The sequence below is a fragment of the Lissotriton helveticus genome, chromosome 5_1 (assembly GCF_964261635.1).
Source record: "Lissotriton helveticus chromosome 5_1, aLisHel1.1, whole genome shotgun sequence".
Lineage (NCBI taxonomy): Eukaryota > Metazoa > Chordata > Amphibia > Caudata > Salamandridae > Lissotriton > Lissotriton helveticus.
The window spans coordinates 2,068,784,459-2,068,810,370 of NC_136065.1; positions in this window are offsets into that span (position 1 = coordinate 2,068,784,459).

Sequence of the window (25,912 nt, forward strand, 5' to 3'; positions counted from 1 at the left end):
AGTTCTAATATGACACTCACAACATGGCCCTTTAAGTAGGTGCAGTAGGTATTAAGGGACGCAAAATCCTGTATTTCGAGGACACAATGTCATCCCAGCTTGATTAAATAGCAGCCTTTAGTGTGCTCTCACTGAGGAAAATTGAATTTTGCCTTGTCATATGTGCCTACGTGTTCCCCATCCTATGTTATATGTGCATGATCGATATGCATATATCCCCCTATGATCGATTAAAGACGCAATTATAGTTGTGTCCAACTCTAGTATGCCAGTATCCAGTTCTCGTGAAAGCAACGAGTATTAGGCCTATGTTGCCACGTTTTACAGTGTGCACGTTAATTCCCCGCATTGTCCCCGTTTCTAGGCCTCAAAAGGGCCCGGACATCAGATTCAAGCTACAGTCTCCTGAACCTACTCCGAGGAGCGAAGCAGCCCCCACCTGCATCCCTGACCCTTCACTTACTTCCTGCCGCGCAGCGCGGTGCCCGGCCTGGCTCTGCCTGCCTGTCTGCCAAGAGTATGTTATGCCTCTAGTTATCAGTTCAGCTCTCCTTCTTCACATTCCTGAGTTAGCGAACCGCATAAACATCCCCTGCTATAGTCTAGTCTCTCTGTCTGCATGTAAGAGAAATACTGTATTAATATTCATAGAAGATTCATAGCACACGCAATACATGTAGAATATATGCATGCACCAGCCTTAGTGTCAAGTAGCCTTTGCCCTGATAACTTTTAGATTCTATCAACCTGTACTCCAAACACCAGATACCAGATATGCTATAGGTACATGTCGTCCTGGCACCGCAGACTTTAGTCTCCTCTTCTAGTGCAGAAGTCATAGCCCCCAGTTCTCCCCGGTAACACGTCATAGTCCGTTTGCGCGCACCACTAGGTTAAAGGTCCTAGCTGCTCAGGTAGCCCCCTCCATGTTTCCACCCATTCATGACACTTCTGTGACGTTCTCATCACATGTCTACGTGCACGCCCTGTGCACGCCTTCTTTTCACGCCCATGTCTTCTTATCTTACGCTTGTCACTAGTTACGCCTACTGTATGTAATGTAATTGTGATATTCTACTATATATATCTTGTACTGTTGATGAAACGTTGCAGCTGCCTCTCTATTTTATTTCAGGCTGTCCCGATCCTGTCCCTTCCCTTTTGCCTGAATAAAGCCCGTTCGACTCAGATTCCTCGGATCCTGCCTCTTATTTATTGAGCTATCTGTTATTATTAATGTATTCAAAAATAGTACCGGTATTTAATTATTTATTTACCACATAAATGGCGCCCGAACAGGGACGAGCCCCTTCCCCACGCGCTGGCGATGCAACGCAGGCCCCCTGACCCTCTGCAGCCGTGACGGAACTATACCGTGCACATGCAGATATTTCTGCTTCAAGTCTCCCTCAGGCCCACGGAGGAGACGGAAACTGCGGTCCGGCATCCAGACGAGGCGGTGTGGAATGCGGTTCGTCCCGACCAGAGCCCAAGCCGAGAGAGCAAGGTCCGAGGTATCCGGAGGCCCACCTGTTTCTGAAGTCCGAAGTTCGTAGTCCGACGTCGTAGCAGTCCAGTCCAGTCCGAGGCCTTCCAGTTTCTGCTTCCCGGTGAGTACCGTTGCGGGGGAAGTATCTAGACAGGATCATTAGTTTGTTCCTGGTCCGATGGGTTTGGGTACACAGATCCAGTCCGAAGTATTCACCTAGGTGGATACGGTATGACGTGTCTCTTTATGAGACCGGTATGTTCTGTACTGTTTTAGCAGTGCATCCAGTAATTCTAGTAAGTCCGTTCGCGAGAAATTCATGTGTTCTGTTTTCAGTGTATCAGGTAGTATTCTGTTCGAACTGTTATTAATGTATTTCTATGTCGTAGTATGAGTGATTTGTTTGCCATTTCATTACTGTGATTATTGTGTATTGTGTTCGCAAGTAAAATTCCGAAATGCCTCTGTTCTCGAAATTACGTCAGATAAAAACCAGAAAAGGGTTACTCGAAGAAGCAGTTCCTGTTCCTCCTAGGGACAGTCCTGGACATTTCATGTATCACAAGCATGGCTTAGATGCCATATTATATCTAGACTTATGGGCGGATTATACTAAAGATCTTGAAGAGAAATATAGATGGCATGTATCAGGTACATGGGATGCCGAGTGCATCATGCGAGTAGAAGAAGCGTTATGGAAAAAGAAAGCCAGACAGTCCCAGAAAGATGCCATCGAGTTATGGCGCAAAGAATCTCATAAAAGAACCGAAAAAGAATTCAGAAAAACAGAATTAAGTAGAGAATCCTCAGAGAAAGCCCAAGAAAGGGAATTAATCGAAGAAGGTGAACGAGTTAGAGCAGAACAGTCAGACAGACAGAGAAATGCCCTTATTAAAGGCATGTATCCTCTTCTTGCCGAGGGCTTGCCAAAGGCAACCCCGGAAGCACCCTGTAATCTACCGCCACCATTGGTCCCGATTAAGCTACATCATAAACCGACCGCAGCTGAAATTTTTCTCTCGTCCTACTTGGACGACACAGTCCCAGAATATGCAAATCCTATTCCGCCTGCTCACCCACAGCCTCCCGTTAATAATGTAATTCCTGTTCCTCCAGCCACTGGTCCCGGGGGCCAAGTTAATGTGACAGTACCCCCGGACCAGCCCACCGTAAATGTACCCGCTTTGCCAGTCACTTTACCAGCACGTCCAGTATTAACCGACGATTCTAGTTCAGGAGCAGGGGGGGGAAGTGCTCCTAACACCCCGCCTCAAGCAAGACGACTGACGCCGCATGACGCAGCGTTACAGCGTACGCCAAAACTGGCTACACACGCAGACCTCAAGCGACTTCTTACTGACTGTATATATGATCCAGTTCCAGGCGAAGATCATATGGTAATATATTCATTACGTTTAAGACGGGTTGCCACTTTTCTGGCCACCCTGCCCGATATGAGGGAACATCTAGACAGAATATATCGTTTTATCCGTACAGGAGAGAATCCAGGAAGTATTCACGAAGCTATGGCATACAGAAAAACCGAGACTCAACATATGATTTTACAGTTCTTGATTAACTGTTTAATAAGAGAACAAGATTATCCTGATAAAGATAAAGAAGAGATGAAAGGTTTGACTAAGTGGAGTGACAATATAGCCGAGGGAAAACACAAGACACAAGGTAGTGTAGACAGTATGTACAAGAAAATTCGTAAGGAAATTATAAGTATACACCAGAAAGAGAAAGCAAAAAGAGCAACCGAGAAAGAGAGTGACTCTTCAAGTGAAGAGGTAGACAGCGAGAATCCCTCCAGAATAGCGTATGTAGGTAGAACTAGACTTTCTGACCGACATTCACGCCTAGATTACAAGAAAGCTTTTCCTCCCCCAGCACCAGAACAGTGTTCTCTTGAGCAAGTATTCCAGGCCACCGACCAGATTTTGAAATCACGAATAGGTTATAGCGAGCTTAGTACAATGCATGAACAAGAACTAGCCCGATCAGCAGTCCGATGGACTAGTGATTCTACCACGTTTCCAGATGAAATAGTGGCCCAAATGTTTCTGAAACTGCCCCCAGCCGAGCAACGTCTGGTGGGTACGTATATGATCCAGCACCTCATTACACTGTATGAGGATCAGCATTCTGATCCAGGTCCTCTACATGATGTATTAAACGAGTTACTCCTAAACAGATGGAAAGGTCTAGGTACCGATTTAATTAGCGTCATATTAGAACAGCGCCACAAATACAGAACGTTTCTGAATCCACATTTTGTTCCCGTCTCACCCCCAGAAAGGAAATCATTCTACATAGATAGACAGAATCCGTTACGAGAAGTACATCCAGTTAAGGTAGAAGGGGGTGGTCTAGAACGAGTATTTGTTTACACCCCTATCACAAAAATAGAACTCTTGGAAATGAAAAAGTTAATTCCCTGTCACGATAAAGATCCAGCAGGGTTCCACCGTGAATTAAAGGACATGCTCCGTATGGGAGAATACACGTATCCTGATATCATTAAAATGTTAAAGGTCCTGTTGCCTGCGGGCATATATGAAAAACTAAAAGAAAAAGAATGGGAGGTAGGAGAGAAAAAAGATAGATTGGACTGCATTAGAAACTGAAGATAACACACGAGTACCAGGTACCGGTCTAGGGGATAAAGCTAAAGCATTGCCCGAGTTATTAATACACGTTTTGCCAAGATTACTAGCCACGAAAAAGGAAGATTGGGATGCCATCTCAGCCTGTAAACAGAAACAAGACGAAGATACTAGTGATTTCTATTCCAGATTTGAGAAATGTTTCATTATTAATAGTGGTCTGAAAACAAGTAGTGAATCGTATCCCCATCTTTTTGTCACCAAACTAGTCGAGAATTCAAGTCCACAAGTTAAAAATCGAGTACTGAAAGTCGAAAGTACCTGGCAAGCTAATACCCCGTCACAGATGCTCCAGATGCTACAGTACCACCAGAACAGAATTAGGGAAGAACAGGAACACGAAAGGAGACGTATGAAAGACACGAAAATTAAAGTACTAGTTGCACAGTCTGTTCCGCAAGACAGTCAGAAGAGGGGTCCGAATCAAGCCAGTCATCCTACAGCTCCCGTTAAAGGGACATGCAATTACTGTAAACAGCCAGGTCATTATATAAACGAATGTGCAGTTCTGAAACACAACATAGCTACTGGTAAAACGAAAGAAAGACCACGTCCGCCTAGACAAGAACAAGTTTCACAGAATTCTCAACCACCGCAGAATGCACAACAGACAGTTACAGTACCGCAGCCTATAGCTGCAACACAACACGTTACTCAGCAGATGTACCAGTACGCACAGTCAGAGTATCCAGATTACCAGCCATATTCATGAAACAGCCTAGAGAGGGAGGTAGGCTTGCCTCTCATCGAGATTCCTGTAGATCAAGAGGGTCCCTATGTACACAGTCAAGTATTAGGGAAAGACAGAAAGTTTCTGATTGATACAGGGGCAAGTAGGACTACCATCAGTCATGACGAGGTTCCAGGGGCTCCACTCTCAGGCTCTAGAAATGTTTCCCTTGGATTTTCAGGAAAGCCTATTGTTAATGAAATATCGAAACCAGTTACTCTGGAAGTTGGTCCATTGTCCCGAACCACAGACTTGTTACTCACGAAATCTTGTCCAGAAACTTTATTAGGCATTAAGACCCTAAAAGAATTAGGCGCAGTAATATGTTGTTCCCCAGAAGGGGTACGACTGTTCTTGAGAGATTTTAAAGGTCATTATGTATTACGTGATTTTGACCCAAGATTATTGAATGTACCACAGCATTTATGGGCGCAAGGTCCAACTGATGTAGGTTGTATGCACATCACACCCCATCGTGTCACTCTGAAGAAAGGTGTTGTATTACCACGAATCCGACAGTACAAATTGCCACCTGAGGCTGTAGCAGCCTTATCCAAAATTATTGACGAACTGATTGTTCAAGGAGTGGTTGTAGAAACTGACTCCAATGTATGTAATTCTCCTATCATTCCGATTCTGAAACGTACTGATCCAAATGCACCTCCAGTTTATCGATTAGTGATTGACCATCGAGAACTTAATAAATGTATCATACCCCAGTACCCAGTGGTTCCAGATATTTCTTCCCTATTGACAGCCATTGATTCCGAAGCTACGTTCTTCACTGTTATCGATCTCAAGAACGCATTCTTTAGTGTCCCCATTCATCCAGACAGCCAGTTCCTTTTCGGATTCTGTTTAAATGGAAGAAGCTATAAATTCACACGAGCTCCTCAAGGTTTCACAGAAAGTCCTAGCATTTACAGTCAAGCGCTGAAAAGACAACTAGACAATATTCACATGCCAACTGACACTGCTCTGCTCCAGTATGTCGATGATCTATTGATCACAGCCCGTACTGAACGTGACTGCGAACGTGCGTCACTTACAGTCTTGTATTTTCTGGCCGAGATGGGGCACAAGGTGTCCCCTTCCAAATTGCAATTCTGTGTCCAGCAAGTGGTCTACCTTGGACACTTACTGTCCAAGAGGGGTAGGCAGTTGACACCTGACCGTATCCAGTTAATAGCACATCTTCCACAGCCCAAGACTCAGAAGGAGGTACGAGCTTTTATCGGCCTCACTTCTTACTGCAGACAATGGATTCCTCAGTACGCATTTCTAGCCAAGCCACTGATACAGTTAACGACACAGGAGGCAGCCGTATCGACTGTCCTCCCTTGGACCCAGGAACATACACTTGTTTTCAATGAATTAAAGAAAGCTTTATGCCAAGCACCTGTTCTAGCAACACCAAACTACAGTAAGCCTTTTACACTTTTTGTCACTGAACGTGATGGTACTGCATTATCTGTTCTCACACAAGATCAAGCAGGACAATACAAGCCCTGTGCTTATTTTTCTAGCACATTAGATCCAGTGGCCCAGGCTCTGCCTGCGTGCCTCAAGTCAGTTGCAGCCACAGCTCTAGCTATCAGACAAAGTGATTCCATAGTGTTAGGACACTCCCTGACAGTACAAGTTCCACACTCCGTGGAAGTGTTTTTTAAACCGAACACAGACTCAGCACTTGACAATTGCACGTTTAACTGGTTATGAACTGACACTGTTCCAGCCACACATAGAAATCAGACGCTGCAACATTTTAAATCCCGCTACACTGTTACCGTCAGTTACTTCAAAACCAGCCACACATGACTGTGTGGAAGTTGTTAGCACCATGACAAAGCCAAGACAAGACTTGACAGATATTGCATTACCTGATCCTGACCTGACACTTTATGTGGATGGTTCATGTATGAGAACAAATACAGGAGAACTAGTAGCCGCATATGCAGTGACTACCGACACTGAAGTTATAACACATCGTATTGATACCCTGTCTGCTCAAGCAGCAGAGCTTGTCGCTCTGACCCAAGCCTGCATACGTGCCAAGAACCTGAAAGTAAACATATACACAGATTCACGTTATGCATTCGGAGTCGTACACGACTTTGGAGTGCTCTGGCAAGAAAGAGGTTTTATGACTTCTCATGGAACCAAGATTCAGCATGGTCCCCTCATTCAAGCTCTGTTAGATGCAATACATTTACCGACAGCTATCGCTATCATGAAGTGCAAGGCACATACGAAAGTCACTGACATCATTTCCCAGGGTAACGATCTAGCAGATCGAACAGCCAAGCTTACAGCTCAGACTCCAGACATTCCAGTTAACCCGACACAGACAGACATTCCAGATCAGACTACTTGTATGACAGTTAAGGACCCTACACAAGATGTAATAGATATACAGTTACATGCTACTCCCGACGAAATCAAGAAATGGTCCGAACAAGGAGGGGTCCAGATAGATCAAGGATGGTTGACGAAGGGAAAAGCCACATGGTTTCTCCCCGACTCTATGGTTCAAGTCATTATTAACACCGCACATAGTCCAGCACACTTAGGAGAAAAAGCCATGTTAGACAGTATTCAGAACCTCTGGTTCAACAAACATTTACGAGCAGCAGCCAAGCAGAAAGTGCGTACCTGCATGATCTGTTGTCAGTTCAATCCAGGTAGAGGTGTTCCGGTGGAACAAGGTGGATTCCATCCTCCTGACCACCCTTTTGAAGTCCTCCAGATGGATTACATTCAGATGGAGCGATGTCGAGGTTTCAAGTATGTCCTCGTAGTTGTATGCGCTTTGTCCAGGTGGACAGAAGCATATCCAGTTCCAGATTACACTGCTGCGACCACTGCCAGGCAGTTGGTTCGTGAGTATTTTCCCCGCTATGGATTGCCTAGGGTCGTGTATTCAGATAACGGCCAGCCATTCTCATCCGAGCTCATGAAACAAGTATCCCTTCTGTTAGGGTACCAGTGGAAGTTCCATTGTGTACGACATCCTGAAGCAGCCGGTCTCGTAGAGAGACATAACCAGACCCTGAAAATCCGAATCGCCAAAATATGTGCAGAGAAAGGTGTAGATTGGATGGTAGCACTGCCAGTTGCCCTTTTCTACATGAGAATGGTCGCTCATTCCCGTTCAGGTCTATCTCCGTATGAGGTAGTGTTCGGTCGCCCCCCAAATATGTGGGGTACACCTAGACCACGTACAATTACAGATGTTGACAGTAATATGCTGACAGATTACCTAGCCTCCTTGATGTCTGCACTACAATCTTGTCGTTCACAGGTTGCCGCTGCTTTTCCAGACAACACCGAAGTGAAACCGCATAAGGTCATACCAGGCGACCTAGTACTTGTGAGGAATTTCGATCGTTCAAGTCCGCTGGAGCCCCGCTGGAAGGAGCCCCGCCTAGTACTACTTACAACCAGGACTGCCGTGAAGATTGAAGGAAGAAAGGGGTGGCTGCATTCCAGTCATATAAAGAGATTCCATGGACTCAAACCAAAGACTTTTCTCAAAGACTGCCCCGTTCTCAAGGACTGCCCAGACACTGAATCTAAACTTCCCCTGTTAGAGAAAACTCCGCAGCAGGAGTATAAAGATAAGCTCCGGTCTAGTAAGTCAGCCAGTTTAATTGTCTAAGTCCCTCTCGGGTGAAACGGTTAGACAGGTTCCTGACATGTATGAGATAGACCCACACAGTGAGAGAGTTAGTCAAAACTCTAAAAGAATACGTTATCAAAAGAATCTTCGAAGTAGATGTATCGTTACTCTGTTTTTTCTGATATTTCTGAGTCTTATGGTTACTTGCATAAGTTACGCTTTACATTTATGTTTTCCTATTTCACATGTACATATGTTTTCTAATGTTACAGTAGAGCACACATTTAGTGACCTGCCTCCTCACGAGTTATCCTATCGTCTTGCTATGCGTAATAATACTTTTATCCGAATGCTGCACTATTCACACCAGACCAGCAATGCCACTAATTGTTGGGTGTGTGGTCGACTCCCCCCTTTCCAGACACCGAAGGGAGTTCTGCCACTCTTTCCCTATCCATTTTCGCACAATGGTTCGTGTGGAGCATGGTCCACGTTAACGTCATCCTCAAATGATATGTCCCTTCTGAATAGTACATGTTTCCCAGACAAGGAAGGACTTTCCCATAGAACAGGGTTAGATCTAGAAAATGAAGTATATGATCTAGGTAATTTTTCCTCGAATTTCATGGTTTTGAATGTTCAGTCCGAGACTACTCCAGATTTGCCTGCTATTTCAGTTCTACCAGTTAAAGGCGAATTATGTGTCAGAAAGAATGGTTCCGCACATGTAGGACATAGTGATTGTACTACTGTAGTCGAGTATAGTGACAGTGGAAAATCTATTTTCAAAGCCTCACGTCATTCTTATTTTGTTTGTGGTCAGACCGCATATGTTCGTCTGCCCCTCGATTGGGATGGAACATGTTATATTGCCTTCCTACTGCCACCAGTTTTTCTAGCCCCATCCGATTATCACAGAAACACACATCTAGTACACGTTAGACATAGAAGGGAGATCGAGTCCCCAATTGTCGATCAAACTGAAACTGCCTTAGAACAGTATCAAGACTTCAATAAAGGTTTCTTTTTCTTCATAGGTCCTGTCCAGAATAGTAAGTTAATACGTAGGCTAACCAGAACCCTTGAAGCAGTAGTGAATGAGACTACTTCCGCTCTAGGTAACTTAACTGAAGAGCAATCTGCTATGAGATTTGTCGTGCTCCAAAATCGTCTCGTCCTTGACGTCATACTGGCCGATAGAGGAGGAGCTTGTAGAGTCATCGGATCTAGTTGCTGCATTTTCATTCCTAATAACGCGCCGTCTGTTTATTCAGCTATAACCAGACTTCATAAAATTGCCCATCAGTTACACCAGAATCCAGGCACCTGGACATGGTCCGGTTGGCTCTGGAGTATTATATCTGCCTGGGGATGGAAAGTATTGTCATTCCTAGGTATAGCAGTAATGATTATATTCAGTTGCTGTCTCTGTTTACAATGTGGCCCTGCGATTTGCGGCTTGTGTGCTACAGCTTGTATTCCTAGTCCTAGTCCTAAGTCCCGTTCCAAAACAATTCGAGACGAGCAAATGATGCTATATGAACAGATAGATGGTATCATGAATATTGATGTTTCCTGATGGAAACGTAGGGCACAAGGAGGGAATGAGGAAAATTGAATTTTGCCTTGTCATATGTGCCTACGTGTTCCCCATCCTATGTTATATGTGCATGATCGATATGCATATATCCCCCTATGATCGATTAAAGACGCAATTATAGTTGTGTCCAACTCTAGTATGCCAGTATCCAGTTCTCGTGAAAGCAACGAGTATTAGGCCTATGTTGCCACGTTTTACAGTGTGCACGTTAATTCCCCGCATTGTCCCCGTTTCTAGGCCTCAAAAGGGCCCGGACATCAGATTCAAGCTACAGTCTCCTGAACCTACTCCGAGGAGCGAAGCAGCCCCCACCTGCATCCCTGACCCTTCACTTACTTCCTGCCGCGCAGCGCGGTGCCCGGCCTGGCTCTGCCTGCCTGTCTGCCAAGAGTATGTTATGCCTCTAGTTATCAGTTCAGCTCTCCTTCTTCACATTCCTGAGTTAGCGAACCGCATAAACATCCCCTGCTATAGTTTAGTCTCTCTGTCTGCATGTAAGAGAAATACTGTATTAATATTCATAGAAGATTCATAGCACACGCAATACATGTAGAATATATGCATGCACCAGCCTAGTGTCAAGTAGCCTTTGCCCTGATAACTTTTAGATTCTATCAACATGTACTCCAAACACCAGATACCAGATATGCTATAGGTACATGTCGTCCTGACACCGCAGACTTTAGTCTCCTCTTCTAGTGCAGAAGTCATAGCCCCCAGTTCTCCCCGGTAACACGTCATAGTCCGTTTGCGCGCACCACTAGGTTAAAGGTCCTAGCTGCTCAGGTAGCCCCCTCCATGTTTCCACCCATTCATGACACTTCTGTGACGTTCTCATCACATGTCTACGTGCACGCCCTATGCACGCCTTCTTTTCACGCCCATGTCTTCTTATCTTACGCTTGTCACTAGTTACGCCTACTGTATGTAATGTAATTGTGATATTCTACTATATATATCTTGTACTGTTGATGAAACGTTGCAGCTGCCTCTCTATTTTATTTCAGGCTGTCCCGATCCTGTCCCTTCCCTTTTGCCTGAATAAAGCCCGTTCGACTCAGATTCCTCGGATCCTGCCTCTTATTTATTGAGCTATCTGTTATTATTAATGTATTCAAAAATAGTACCGGTATTTAATTATTTATTTACCACATCACTGAGATAATTCAGAGTAATGTATTAGCATCTTTAGCTCTGGTGTTATGCAAGACCATTTAATTTTACAAACAATATGCATCTAACATACTTTTAGGTACTTTCAGCTATCCTGTTATCTTCTAAAGACTTCTAAAGCGCATAGCTGTCCCAGAAATGGGGCTGGCCAGTGCTAGCCTACCACCACGGTGGCACAACACAGAATTAACATAGAAAGGGCCTTTGCGGCAGACATCCAGGTCTTTAGCTGCTCTCTGAAAAACAGATGGTTTTGAGTCTTCCATAGCTGTAAATGCAGGTTATTCAGAGCCAGACTGGGAACCAAAACTGGCCCTGGCAAAGAGCTCGGCCGGCCCCCCTGGGAGCTCCAGAGCTGTTTGCCAGGGCCGTTTTCGACTGTATTTGTTACAGGGGCCGATTTTGCAGCTATGCTGCAAAAAGGTTCCTGTAACAAAAACGGCCCCCAGGGGTCCAAAATCGGTCCCCAGCCTAGCGGCCCACCAGGGAAATGCCTGGTGCGCGCTACGGCCAGTCCGGCCCTGAGGTTATTCCATATAACCGGAGCTATCGCTCAGAAGAACCTCTCAATCTTTTGGTACGAGGTATAAAAGCTAAGTTCAGGTCAGCAGAGCAGAGGGCCCTAGTAGGTATGTACTGCTCCACCAGGAAAGCCAAACTCGGTGCCCCCTACTAGTTGATAATCTGATGAGCTAGGCACAAGGCTTTAAACTGGACACGTTTCTCAATCGGAAGCCTGTTTATTACAGACCTGTGGCAATATTATCCTTTTCGACTCTTATGACGAGCTCAGCTCATCATGAGGCACAGTGGAGCTGTGCTCATGACGAGCTGAGCTCGTCATAACGGCCGCGGAACGCCCACATGGGGCTAATTCCCCTCCTGTGCCGGCGTTCCACGGGAGTGGGCGGAGTCTTGGCAAGCTCAGCTCGCATTGAGCACAGCTCCACTGTGCAGCATGACAAGCTGGGCTTGTCACGAGCACCGCGTTGCCGCGCGCGCACCCCACTTCTCCCCCGCACCGCGGGCGAATTAGCCCCGCGTGGAAGGGGTTAAACAAAGTGCCCCAGGGGCACAGCGAGCGTTTACGCCTGGTTTGCGTGCCCATGGGGCACTTTGGTATTACATAAAGGGCTGCAGACGCTTGTGTGGCCCCTTCAGATAGTGCTGGTGCACATATAGTGCCAGTGCTACCATCAGAGGGCATTCCCTCATTTGCATTGGGGCATGGCCCCATGCAAATGAGGGTAATCTCTCTGTGCCCACACCGTATTATAGATGCATGTGCAGAAGCAAAGAATCTGTCCGGAGGAGCACTAAGTGTGTCCCCTGATGGCCGCCTTCTGAAGGGGGAGAAGGGGATCTCATGGACCCCCTTTTGAAGGTGGGCGCAGTTACTCGCTACACCCGCCCGCAAGGGGATCTTTCAACCCTCTTAAAAGTGCAGGTGTGTTGCTGCCTGTACAGTGAAACACAGAGCGGCTGCTTCAAAGCCACTCCGTATATCACCTAACTTCGCTATCCCCAAGACAGCACAACTTTGCGGCTGCTCTCGGGGCATTGCATTCAATATAATATTGCACACACTCCGTGTTTGAGCAGGGCCCACCTTTTGAAGGGTGTGCCTGGTACAACCAAGGAAGATGTGCGGCATTGTGTGATACTGCCCCTGGTAGCGCCTAGATAAAGAATGTTGCAATAGTCAAGTGGTGAGATGATTAAAAAATGTACAGTCATTTGCCGAAGCAGGAGATGGAAAAAGCCAATTATCGATTTAAGGCTCTTAAGAATGCCAAAACACGTTCCAGATAATCCCTTGACTTGTTGATCAAACGTAAGAGTGTTGTCAAGCCAGGCACAATTGTTTCTTCTTTCATGGGTCTGTTGTTGTGTCATTCACATTTTTATTCCGCCCACTACAGCGTAGAGCATGGGGCAGCCCATTTCAGCCATTGGCTGTGAGTGACTTCATTCTGCTATTTCACAAGAGGCTCATCTGCACACAAAGTAGTTCCTTACAATGCCAGTGACCATAGTTAGAGGACAAAAAACGGTACAGAGATCCTGGTTCTGGATGTGAATCCCTAGAATGCTAGAGGAACTTCGCTCAAGGCTCTGGACCTTTCCAGCCTCGTATTAACAGGTAAGAGTGTGGGTGTGATCATATGTTCCTCATTTCCAGAAGAGTCTATTCTGGTCAGTAGGGTAATTCCCTATTTAGACACAACACAGTAATCCAGGTTGGTTTGAGTGAAGATAGTTCTTTTTTATTTTAATTCACCATTTGGTTAAATCCATTTCACTCATTTTTAACTCTTCACAAAATGAGTTATTTGAGAAAGAGAACAGCTGACACATGTTTTGCCCTATGTGGCAAATTGAGCCAGGGCTTTCTAAAGGCTGTGATAAAAGAAAAAAAAAGTAAATAATAGAATAGAAGGACTCCCAGAGAAGAGGACACCAACCGAGAGTTGAAGTGAAAGAGAAAGAGAAAAGTTTTTATGGGATTTAAAATATTGTTTATTAAATTCTTCTATTGAAAATCCCCAAAAATCTAAAAAGAGTTACCCTGGACAAAGCATGTGTGAAAAGAGTGTAAAAAGAACAGACCAGGGATTGTTTGTGCATGCTTTTACTTTAGAAAGAAAAGAGAAAAAAAGGAAAAAGAGAGAACAAGAGAGTCTGGTGCGGGCAAAGGCATATTAGCAACATTGTGAATATAAACGGGGCCCCGCCCCCCCAAACCTGAGGGAATGATAACAGAGCCTTTTTTGCTACCTGAGTTTGGAGGACTACTTTGGGATAGTGCCCAACGCGGACCCTCCCCCCCCTTGCTACGACTTATCTGGAGGCATAAACCATGGCTAACGTGATGAATTACTTTTGCCTTGAGTCTCGCCAGGATTGAAACAGGGGTGTAATGTAAAATGGTGGGGTCCCCTTGAAGGATGTGAAGAGGACTCCTGAGTCTCCCGTATATCACAGATATTCATTGGTCTTGGCTGAATAGGGGCCCCTTGTAGGGTTGGCAGCCCCCATACACCACAGAGGTGGCAGGGACCCACATTATGACCCGGATTATAAATGAACGTCAGCTAAGATGTCGGAATTGTAAAGGTGTCCCTGCCCTGTACTAAATATCCTTAATCACATGGACTAAGGAATTAAACCTTAAAAGCTAAAAACACAGAGACCGCATTAGCAGCACAGAACCATGACTCTGCTGCAGTGGCAACCAATGAAAGAAGCTGGAAGCTGTGCCCGGCCAGGGCCGTGGAGAAGGGACTTGCGGCCTAGAGTGGCTGTGGGGTTAGCCCCTGCTGGGGCCTATGATGGAAAGGCTGACAGGGCTTTAGGTGGGATGATAAAAGTGGGGTGTCTCTAAAAGGGGTGTGGCTTAAAATGTGTAACAAGGAATCTTTACCTAGGGGTGTGATCTTTATAATTAATGGCGAGGCTTAAACAAGGGAAGTAAAATCCTGTGCTTACCATAGTACCACCCGACCAGTATTTTGATGGCTTTGCAAAAGTATTTCTCTTAAAAATGTACTACCTGATTATATTGCTTATGATGCCTAAACATACATAAAGATATGTGTTATTTTTATAGATTGGTGTGGAGCTCCTTATTGAGTCATGTGTCACATTTATGAAAGTGAAGTCCAAGGGATTTCCTTGTTCAATTCTTTTGTGGTACTGGGGAGTCGTATATCAATATTTGTTCAAGTTTCAATACCTGTTTCTCGCTAGATGAAGATGGCAATTTTTCAATCACTGTCCATGCGAAATCGTCCTCTGTGTAACGAACTGTACAGAAATTGTGCATTAGCTTCTTAATCGTTTTTTTACATCTAAACGTACTCCTGTATTAATTAATGGGCATTCAGAGTTCAGCCCTGACGAAGGCCCCAGAACCGATTGGGCTCTTGGAATGGGCCGAAACATGTTGGCACAGGGGGTACAATTGAATGATTATATTCAATAAAACCCCACACTACTTTTGATTTTATCCATACCCCAGGTACCCTATTAATAAAGAAAAATCTTTTGGTATACTTGAAGGTATATTTAACAACTCTTCTGGATTTCTGCTTGTCCAGTTTGACTTTATACAAGAACTCCCATTCCACCTATGGTTGAGTCCGCCCTGGTGGTATCATCTTACCAGGGTGTGGATAGACGCCAATGATGAAGCATGTCACGATACGTGAGGCGTCTAATCCAATATTTTTGGATATCGCAGAGGTTGTAAACAAATATCCTCAAATAGAGTGGGACCCCTTTTTTTCATCCTTCAAGATTATCAGTTGCTATTGTGTGTAACTATTGTAGCAGGGAGAGTGCAACTGATTTGTTTGTCTCTCGCTCTCCTGTGTGGAATAATTCTTAAGTAGAACTGTATATGAAGTCCTCTGTGTTCATTCTTAACATTGCCTTTCTGTCTTTGTTTATCAGTCAGTATTCAATAAGACAGCTGTAGAAAACATTTTAAAGTGTTTTCTTCTAACATTTACTGTTAAGTGTGCACTGTTAATGGGAACAAATACCAGCTTTAGGAGAGTTTTCAAATTGTTGTACCTGCAGGGACATTAAAATACTGGTATAAAACTGGGGAAAGTATACAGCATAATACTAACTCATGCAAATTATAATGTTATTAACGGGTGAAATTGTGAAATAGACCGGTGATTGCAAGTATAACATACAGAAGTATGCCTTCATCGTACACAGTGTACGATGAAGGCATACTTCCGTATGTTATGCTTGCAATGACCGGTCTTCTATTTCACCATTTCACCCATTAATAACATATTAACTTGCATGAGTTAGTATACTGCTGTATACTTACCCTGGTTTTCAGCAGAGTTATGGATGACACATCTCAGGCATAAACAGCCCGCATGAGCTGTATTAGTGTGTTATACACGTTGAGTCACTCATCGTACCATATAGACACATACCCATGCCACAGATACCATTCACTGGTATACGCAACTATAGTGTTTAGTTTGTCAGGCACTCCGCAGGTACCAGAATGATTAAGATTTGAGGCATTGTTTTTCTTGGTATCTATTGCATGATTGGGAGTACGGGATGATTCAGTCACATTAATTATTATTGGCATAGAATTCACTGCATCGATATGGACAAATTAGCATATTACCACATGGAGTAGGCCTGTTAGACCTGGCATCTTTGGCGTGGTTTCCCCCTGACTTTTTGCCTATACCTTCTGTATTATTGACGGTGTGCTGGATTTCGTTTTTGCTGGTTTAGATGTTTTGAGCACTTTGCCACTGCTGATCAGTGTCAAAGTGCAAGTGCTCCCTGGGTAAATTGCTATTATAATTGGTTATCCATGATTGGCAGATTTGTTTCATCAGGAGGTCCCTAGTAAAGTGCACTGAGTGTGCCAGGGCTGGTGACTCAAATGCTACTAGTGGGCCTGCAGCACTGATTGTGCCACCCACATGCGTAGCCCTAAAATGGTGTCTCAGGTCTGCCACCGCAGTGCCTGTGCGCAGTTGCTAACTGACATGCTGACCTGACCAGTGTCCCCACTGGCCAGGCCTCACCCTTCCCTTTATGTACACATTGGACACTCCTATGGAACCCCAAGGTACCCCCCTGGGCAGGGTGCAGTGTATGTGAAAGGTAGAGCATGTACTAGTGTGGGTGACATGCTCTGATAGTGAAATACTGCCAATTTCGCTTTTCACTATTGAAAGGCTATCTTGCCCAAAGGCTAGAATAGGGAATGATGTGTATAATGTTTACCTGCATATCTTCCCATAGGATCAAGATAGAAAATTGAAATCTGGTATCCCAGAACTCAGAATTTAATAACCCATCTTTTATGAAGGATGGTTTTTAAATCCTGTGTTTGAAAACAGCACTTTTAGAAAGTGCCTGTTTTCTTGTCTAACCTTTCAGTCTGCCTCTGTCTGTTTGTGAATTAACTGTCTGGTTTGTGAGTGACAGGGGCTGGGGTGGCTCCAGGAGGCTGGGTGAGTCAGCCCTAGGCTGAATAGCTCCATCTGCATCTTGAGTGGTGGGAGGGGATAGCACTTGGGCCTGAATAGCCCTGGGACTGCCTTCCACAATGCTGGCTCCACCTGTTGCTGGGCGGCTGGCAACCCTGCCCCTCTCTCTCAAAGGAAGTAGGTGTTCACTGGCAGAAAGCACCTAGAACTGGTTTGGACCGGGCTCAGAGCCCTCCTGCACAAAGGGATCAAAAACGTTTTGGTGTATAACTATAGGACCCCAAACCCCTGAACTTTAAATCATCCTGGAATCAAGAAGGAACCTCTGCCAAGGAGAAAAGCTGATAGACTGAAGAGGAAGGACTGCCCTGCATGTGTGTTTGTATGTTGACCTACAGTTGCTATTCTGCCAAGGAGAGGGGAAGGACGTTGCTGTTGCTGTGTCCCCTGCTTGAGGAGATCTCCAAGGGCCTGAGGAAAGCTGGCCTCCTGTTAAGAAGTCCCAGGAACAAAATTACTTCACCCCCAGGTTCCCCTGAACTCTGTTGTGTGAGGTCTGACCTGCCTAGAGTGCTTGATCCAGTTGTGGGGCCTCTGGAGGTTGTAGAGAAGATCTGCAATTGCCACGCATCTCTCGCTTGCGGAGCTCATCGTCGACAGTGAGAGGAAATTTCCGTTGCCACGAAGATTGTCGCAGTGCCTGTTGCCGCTGCAAGAACCGACGCATCGTTCGCTTACGGAGCGCATCGCCCCGGTGAGAGAAGGTTCCTGTCGCTGCGTACATCGTTGCAGAGCCTGTCGTCGCTTCGAAAACTGACGCACTGATTGCATGCGGAACGCATCCCGTCGCTGCGAACATTGTCGCAGAGTCCAGCATCAACGCATCGAGGGGCCGCTACCACTGTTCCCAATAACGTGCGCGCATGTGCACGCGCGCAGCTCTGTTAAACGTAGCGCGCAGTGCTGTGCGTGGAGAGCGCACACACATCACATCAAAGGAGAAAGATCGCGCCACTGCGGCCTGAAAAACGGGTGTTTCTTTCAGGCTGTGGTGCATACTGTTTTGCTATTGTTGAAGTATTCATGCTAATTGCAGCGCCATCACCAGCAGCAATTAACATTAATACTTTAAACAAAAGCAAACAATCTGCTCGTCATCACCCCTGCAGCTGCGGCACTCTATTAAGAAAAAAAATTCAGTAAGCTACAACATGGCGTGAAAAGCACACGTCATGTTTGTAAACTTGCTGATTTTTTTTCATCTTACCAGAGCTGGGCTGCCGGTGATTGTGAGACTTTGTTAAAGTGTTCAGGTTAATTGCAGCTCCAGACGGGTGATGCGATTAACCTGAAATCTTTAACAAATGCCCACAATCACCCCCCAGCCCAGCTCTGGTAAGAAAAGAGATGCAGCAACTCTACAAATAAGGCGTGAAAAGCACACGTCATGTTTGTAGACTTGCTGAATCATTTTTAACAGAGCTGGGCTACATCTCACCACAGAATGTCACATTTACGTTTTCCCGAGGTACAGAGTGAGACCTTGGGAAAACAGAATAAGAACTCAAATGGAGAGGGCGGAGGTAGCAACTCCAAGCGCTGCAGCTCGAGTGGAAAAACACAAATCTACTTGCCAGAAGAACAATACTTTAAATGTAGAATACCTTAAATTTTCGATTCCGTTATTGATTAGCTGCTTTTTCAAACTTCCACCTACACCAATACGCAAGATAAGCTCTCCTCCCAGATTCTTACAAAGGAGGATCCCACAGATCACAAAGATGGCAAGGACGGTGTTAAAGCGAGCTATTTAACACCACAAACAAAAAGTGTATAAAATCCATTTTGAAATATCTAGAGCAGAGTTTCCCTCTAATGCCCTTACTAAGAAAGCCCTTGGAATGTGTGATGTTAAACACAAACAATGATTTCTATGTGTTTCTACTTTCGAGTTGCTTGCACATTGAAATACCTTGTCATGCATAACCTATCAAGCGTAAATATGTACACCCAAATATTAAGGCACCTGATATGAAGTATCAAGATCTCTTTTTGAAATCCCTCAATGCAAAAGAAGCATGGAAAATGTTCAAAGGGGTGTGGCCAGTGTAATTAAGAGCGTGGCTTAAGACACATAAGCAAAAAATCTGTACTTAGCATAGTGTACCGCCCGACTTATATTTTGCTGTTTCTGTCATTGCATCCAGTTTTATGATACAAGAAGTAACATCGAATCTACAAGTCAGGACTATTGCCTTTGTCAATGGTTGTTAGTTGCATAAGATGAATAAGCCGCAGCTATGGCTTCCATTTAATATTGAAAGCTTCCGCTTAAAGCCCTGATGACACAACAACTATGTTGCTGCCCCTGAGTTTCAAAAAGAGAAGGGAAGCAAGTGTTAGTGAAGAGAATACTCCCGACAGATGGATCAGTCATTTACAAACTTGCATCTGCCATCTGCTCAGGCCTGCATCTTGGCAAGATTAAAAATGTTGGCAAGGCCTAACTAGCCTTCCACCCTTCTTAGTTTGTTCAGGTGAGCACGGTTACATAGAGCAAGCGTTTAGAAATAACAAGATGGGAAAAAGGCTCCTTATATAACACCCCAACGTCGATATACAGAGAAGCTACTTCTGGAGCATTGCCATACCACGCTTTCTATCTTCTCTGACATATCTTTTTTCCTTTTTTCTTCACTCCCCAGCTGCTCTCGCTGTCTCCTTCTCTTCTTTTTCTTCTTCCTCATATCCGTCCCACTCCACATTTACCCACTTTCCCCATCCCATTCTTGTCTCTATTTCCCTCTCACTGCCTGTTCTTTGCTTTCTCTCTTACTGGTTTCCCATTCTCCGTCCCAGTTCTCCAAAGCCTCTGGCTGCCTTTCTCTTTCCGTCCCTCTCTTACCAATTTCTACATTACTCCTTCCCCATTTCTCGTCTTTGCGCCCTGAATTTTTTTCTACTTTGTTCCTTTCTCTCCCCCTTTCTCCGCCACTAAATCCTATTTCTCTGTAGTCTCCTCTCCTTTTCCTTCAGGCTATGTTACAATTTAGAAAACACATACCACTATCCCTGAATATTGGATGGAAGCACATTTAGAATTTGGACCAATGTGGCTCTGCAGAGTCGGAGACCTGGCCAAAAAGGACATGAAATAGCTGAAAATGGATCATAAATCCAAAGCTGTTCTAATCAGGGGTCCCACAAATAAGTTTGGGCCAGGCACTCAAAATCCTTAAGATGTCCCTGTGCATTTTTAAAGTTTTCATGTTAATCGCAGCACCCATCATGAGCTGCAATGAACACGAAAACCTTAACAAATGCACACAATCACCCACAGTCCATCCCAATTAAGAAAAGAAATGCAGTAACATAGCTGCCATGTTTTCAAATTGCAATGTGGGATGTTTTCATAATTTCACTATAATTATTAGTGCCATTTGAACAGGGCCGACTTTAGTGCTGGTGGTGCCTGGTGTGACAATGTTTGTTGGCGGCCCAATGACCACCTCAGCCACTGATACTCTCATTACAATGCTTTAACAGTGACCCTCAAGTCTCCATAACCCCTCTCCCTTTCATATTTATTTTGTTTAATAGCACTTTACTTCGCATACACATTACACAGAGACTCTGAATCACTGTGTGTAAATCACTGTATAGGAAATGTTACACCAGACAGAGGAATAAAATGTCTCTTCTTAACAGAGCTGCGATGCTAGGGTTTTAAGCAAACGTTTGAAGTGATATTTGGCGCTGCACACACGCGCGGTCTGGTTCCTGGCGCCCATAGCCATGGCTGTAGCGCACAAAGACCATACACTGCCGCACACAGAGGAAAAAATTAAGAGGGAACATTGGCCGCTACAGAAGAGGATCAACGCTGCGCTGCGCATCGCTGCTGTACAGAAGATCGTCGCCACCCGGAAATCGTTGCATCGTGCCTGTGCGAGACGCTTCCACCGGAGAACCTGCAAACCTGAACCCATACAAGGTATTGCATCGCCCCAATACAGACCAGATTCGATGCAACCCGTCCGCTGTGTGCAGCAGGGTTGTCGCATCGCCTCCCCAGGGTCTCCGCATCGGTTGATATCTATTGCTGCAGCTTGGAACTTTTACCGCATCTACAGGTACTTTGGGCTAAAAGTGACGCAACTGTGGATTATTTTGGTGCAAACCTTTGAACTCTTTTTAAAGTCTTATTTTGGAACAGTGTATGTTGGATTTTTGTCGTTTTGGTCTTGTGTAGTCTAGATAAAATACTTTATTTTTCTAAACTGGTGTGGAGCCCATTTGTGGTGTTTTCACTGTGTTACTGTGAGTGTTGGTACAAATACTTTACACATTGCCTTTGATAAGACTGTCTGCTTGTGCCAAGCTACCAAAGGGGCGAGCAGGGGTTATCCAAAGAGCATATCCCCCTTATCCTGACTAGAAGCAAGGGTCCACATTTGGACATTGGTACCTACCTCGGCCAACTAGAGACCTCCAGATCTAACATTGGTGGTCAGCAATGAGGATTTGAGCTTGTATTTGTACTTGACCCACAGTAACTGGTGTACATCACTAGTCTAGTGCAGACCACTACGCAACCACATACCGTGTTTTTGTTTTGGTTCTGTTTTGAGTAACTCTTGAAAAGCATCATGTCTCAGAAGGCATCCAGTGAGAAGGCAGAAATGGAGTTTCGCATTGAGGATCTGTATTCATACAAAGTAGATCAGCTTAAACAATTCTGCAAAGATTTTGGTTGCCCCATGAAAAGCAGCTCAAGGAAGGATGAGCTGCAGAGAGCCTTGAAGGCCTGGTGGGAGGCCCAGTATGGAAACGATGCAAGTGGAAGTAATGGTTTTCAGCCCCAAGATCTGCCCGTTAGAAGACCAGGCTCAATGCCTGGCAGCAACCAGTCCGGTAGGGCTTCACTCCAGAAGAGTTAGAGGAGAATCAAAGAGGGAGAGATCACGAATTGGAAGTCATGAGAATCAAAATAAAGCAATGGAAGTAGAAAAAGAAAGGATGGTAGAGGAGAGCAAGAATGCTTGTGCCTTGGAAACAAAGAAATTGCTTTTGACACAGGAACTGAGCATGAAGGAGCTGGATATCAAGGCCAAGCAGGTGGAGTCCGGTTCAAATGGTGGCAGCGCACAGCCAGTGCAGGAGGGTAAGGTATATATCCCCGAGGATTTGGTACAGAACTATAATAGGAGTGAGGATATCTATGCCTGGTTCACCTCTTATGAGATTGCTTTGAGAATGAATGGGGTGCCTGAACAGCATTGGGGGGCGGGCCTGTGGAAACATTTTGAGGCTTCTGGGAGGAGTGCTCTAGAGTTAGCAGGTGCCATGACCTATCCCAATATGAAGGAGGCCCTATGCCTCAGGTATGGACTTACTCCAGAACAGTATAGACAACAGTTTAGGAACTCCAAGAAGAAAGAGTCTGAGACTTGGATGGAGTGTGTGAATCTGTACACGTGTGCACTGGAAGGTTGGATAAAGGGCAGCAGAGTAACTGATTATAAGGGATTGTTGCATTTAATTAGTTGGGAGCACTTGAGTAGTCCATGTGTTCCAGAGCTGCACCAGCATCTTTTATACAGCAGGCTGACTGACCCCATTGAGCTTGCTAAGGAGGCGGACCGCTGGACCAGAACCAGGGTCCACAGGGGATTGCGGGTACCACAGCCAAAAGTGGGCAGGATCCCCAGCAGAAGAGTGGGGGAAACAAGGGTCCCCAAAAGGAGTTCTCTCAAGGGCCCCAAAACAGTTCCCAGTGAAAGGAGTCCCAGCCCCCAAGCCTAAACCAACCTGGCCCCCTAAGGGTAGGCGGGATAACAGGGGTCCCCCTACCTGCTTTCACTGCCATGAGGTGGGACACTTTGCCCCTAAGTGCCCTCACAAATTCCAAGCACCCACTGGTGCTCAGACACCAGGTTTAGTGAGTGTAGTATTGGGGGAGGAATTAATTTCCAGTGAAGGGGAGGGACCAACAGTAATGACCCTTGTCTCTTTAGGAGACTAAGAGATGGTCCAGGAAACCTACCTGCCTGAGAACACTAAAAAATAGAGGCAGTGGGTGACCATCAATGGGAGGAGGGTGGAGGCTCTGAGAGACACAGGAGCCAGTGTGACATCTGTAAGGTGTCAGTGGGTGTCTGAGGAGCAGGTCATTCCCAATGCACTTCACCCAGTAGTTTCAGCCGACAACTCAGTGCGCCTCTGCAAAGTGGCGCAGGTTCCCTTTGAGTGGTGCGGGGTCTCAGGTCCCTTGAAGGTTGTTGTGTGTCCATCCATGCCTATAGACTGTCTGCTAGGCAATGACTTGGAGAGTTCCCCATGGAAGGAGGTAGAACACCAGGCTCATCTGGAGATTTTGGGTCTGCCTGAGTGGGTCCATGGCAGCCATTAGGGGTGATTCAGCAGACCTGCAGCCTGGAACAGTGGCCCAGGTGCCTGCCAGGAAGAGAAGGAGCAGGTGGTGGGAAACCTGCCCCAGACTTTCCCAAGGTCCAGGAAGGAGCAGAACCTGAGAGGGATGCCCTGGAGCCTACAGGGGAACAGGTGGTCGAACTGGTGGACCGGCCTGAGCTGACCCATTGGCAGCAAGAAGGGGGCCCCTCCAGGGAGGAGTTCTGCAGGGCGCAGATGGAATGCCCTTCTCTCATTGATGTGTGGCAACAGGATGCAGACCAGGCAGCAGGTGGTGAGTCCAAGGATCATCACATTTACTGGGAAGATGGGTTACTTTATACTGAGCCTAAGGTCGATGAGCCCAGTGCAGCTCATGTGCTGGTGATACCCAAGCGCTTCAGGGCCTTCCTACTGGATCTGGCTCATGACATGCCTCTTGCAGGACATCTGGGGCAGGACAAGACCTTCCAAAGGCTTGTCACCCACTTTTACTGGCCCCAGATGAAGAAGCACGTTGGTACATTTTGTAGGACTTGCCCGACTATGGAGGGAAGTGCAAAGCACCTCTCCAACCCTTTCTTGTGGTGAGCACCCCTTTTGAGCGGGTGGGCATTGACATTGTGGGGCCACTGGACCCCAAGACAGCCTTAGGCAACAGGTTCATTCTGGTCTTGGTGGACCATGCCACCCGGTACCCAGAAGCTGTCCCTCTCCGGACAGTCACAGCCCCGTGGTGGGCTGTGCATTGATGGGGATCTTTTCCCGTGTGGGCTTCACCAGAGAGGTGATCTCCGACCGGGGTACCAACTTCATCTCTAGGTACATGAAGTCTTTGTGGGAGGAGTGTGGGGTAACTTATCAGTTCACCACTCCTTACTATCCTCAAGGAAACGGGTTGGTTGAGAGATTCAACCAAACACTGAACGGGCCTTGCGGAGCCCATGAGATGGAAGTGAGACGTCTTTTTACCATGCCTGTTGTTCGCCTACAGGGAAGTGCCCCAGAAGTCCTTAGGGTTCAGTCCCTTACTCCTGTACGGCCACGCTGTGAGAGGGCCTCTCAGCCTGGTGAAGGAGGGGTGGGAGAAATCCCCTGGTAAGACCCCCCAGGATGTGTTCAGCTACATGCTGGCCTTCTGCAACCAGACACAACACTTCAGGAAACTCGCTCAGGTGAACCTGGACGCTGGCCAGGAAGAAATGAAAAGATGATACGACCAGAATACCACTCTGGTCGAATTTCAACCTGGGCAGAAGATGTGTGTGATTGCGCCAGTAGAGCCTTGTGACAAGTGGACTGGGCCATACAAGGTGGTGGAGCGCAAGAGTGATGTAACCTATCTGGTTGACTTGCAGACTCCCAGGAACCCTTTGAGGGTCCTACATGTGAACCGCCTCAAACCCCACTTTGAGAGGTCGGATGTGACAACGCTCCTTTCTACAGATGCTGGGATGATAGATGATGGTGACCATCTTCTTGACCTCCTGTCAGCCAAGGAGCAAGATGGGTCAGTGGATGGAGTGGGCCTCTCGCCCACCCTGACCCCAGAACAGCAGAGGGACTATCGCCAGGTGTTAGGTCAGTTTGCCTCCCTGTTCTCCCTGACCCCAGGAGTCACCAATTGGTGCGTCCATGATGTGGACATTGGAGATAGTCTACCTGTGAAGCAGAAATTCTACAGGGTAGCTGACAAAGTCAGGGCCAGCCTCAAGGAAGAGGTTTCCAAGATGTTGGTGCTAGGGGTAATTGCCCCCTCCAGCAGCCCCTGGGCTAGCCCAGTGGTCTTAGTACCAAAAGCTGCTGCACCCCGTGCCACTCCAGAACTCCGGTTTTGTGTGGACCACTGTGGGCTCAATGCGGTCACCAAAACTGATGCACACCCCATCCCCAGAGCTGATGAGCTTATGGACTGGTTGGGCGCTGCCCAGTACCTCAGTACTTTTGACTTAACATCTGTGTACTGGCAGATTGCCTTAAATGAGGGGGCCAAGGAGAGGTCTGCGTTTTCAATGCCAGAGGGGCACTCCCATTTCTGTGTCATGCCCTTTGGGTTGAAGAACGCCCCTGCCACATTCCAGAGACTGGTCAACCAGGTACTGTCCGGGCTGGAGGAATTCAGTGCCACGTACCTGGATGATATTGCTGTGTTCGGCTCCACTTGGGAAGAACACTTGCAACACCTCTGCGAAGTGTTGAAGGCTCTGCAGAGGGCAGGCCTCACTATCAAGGCCAGT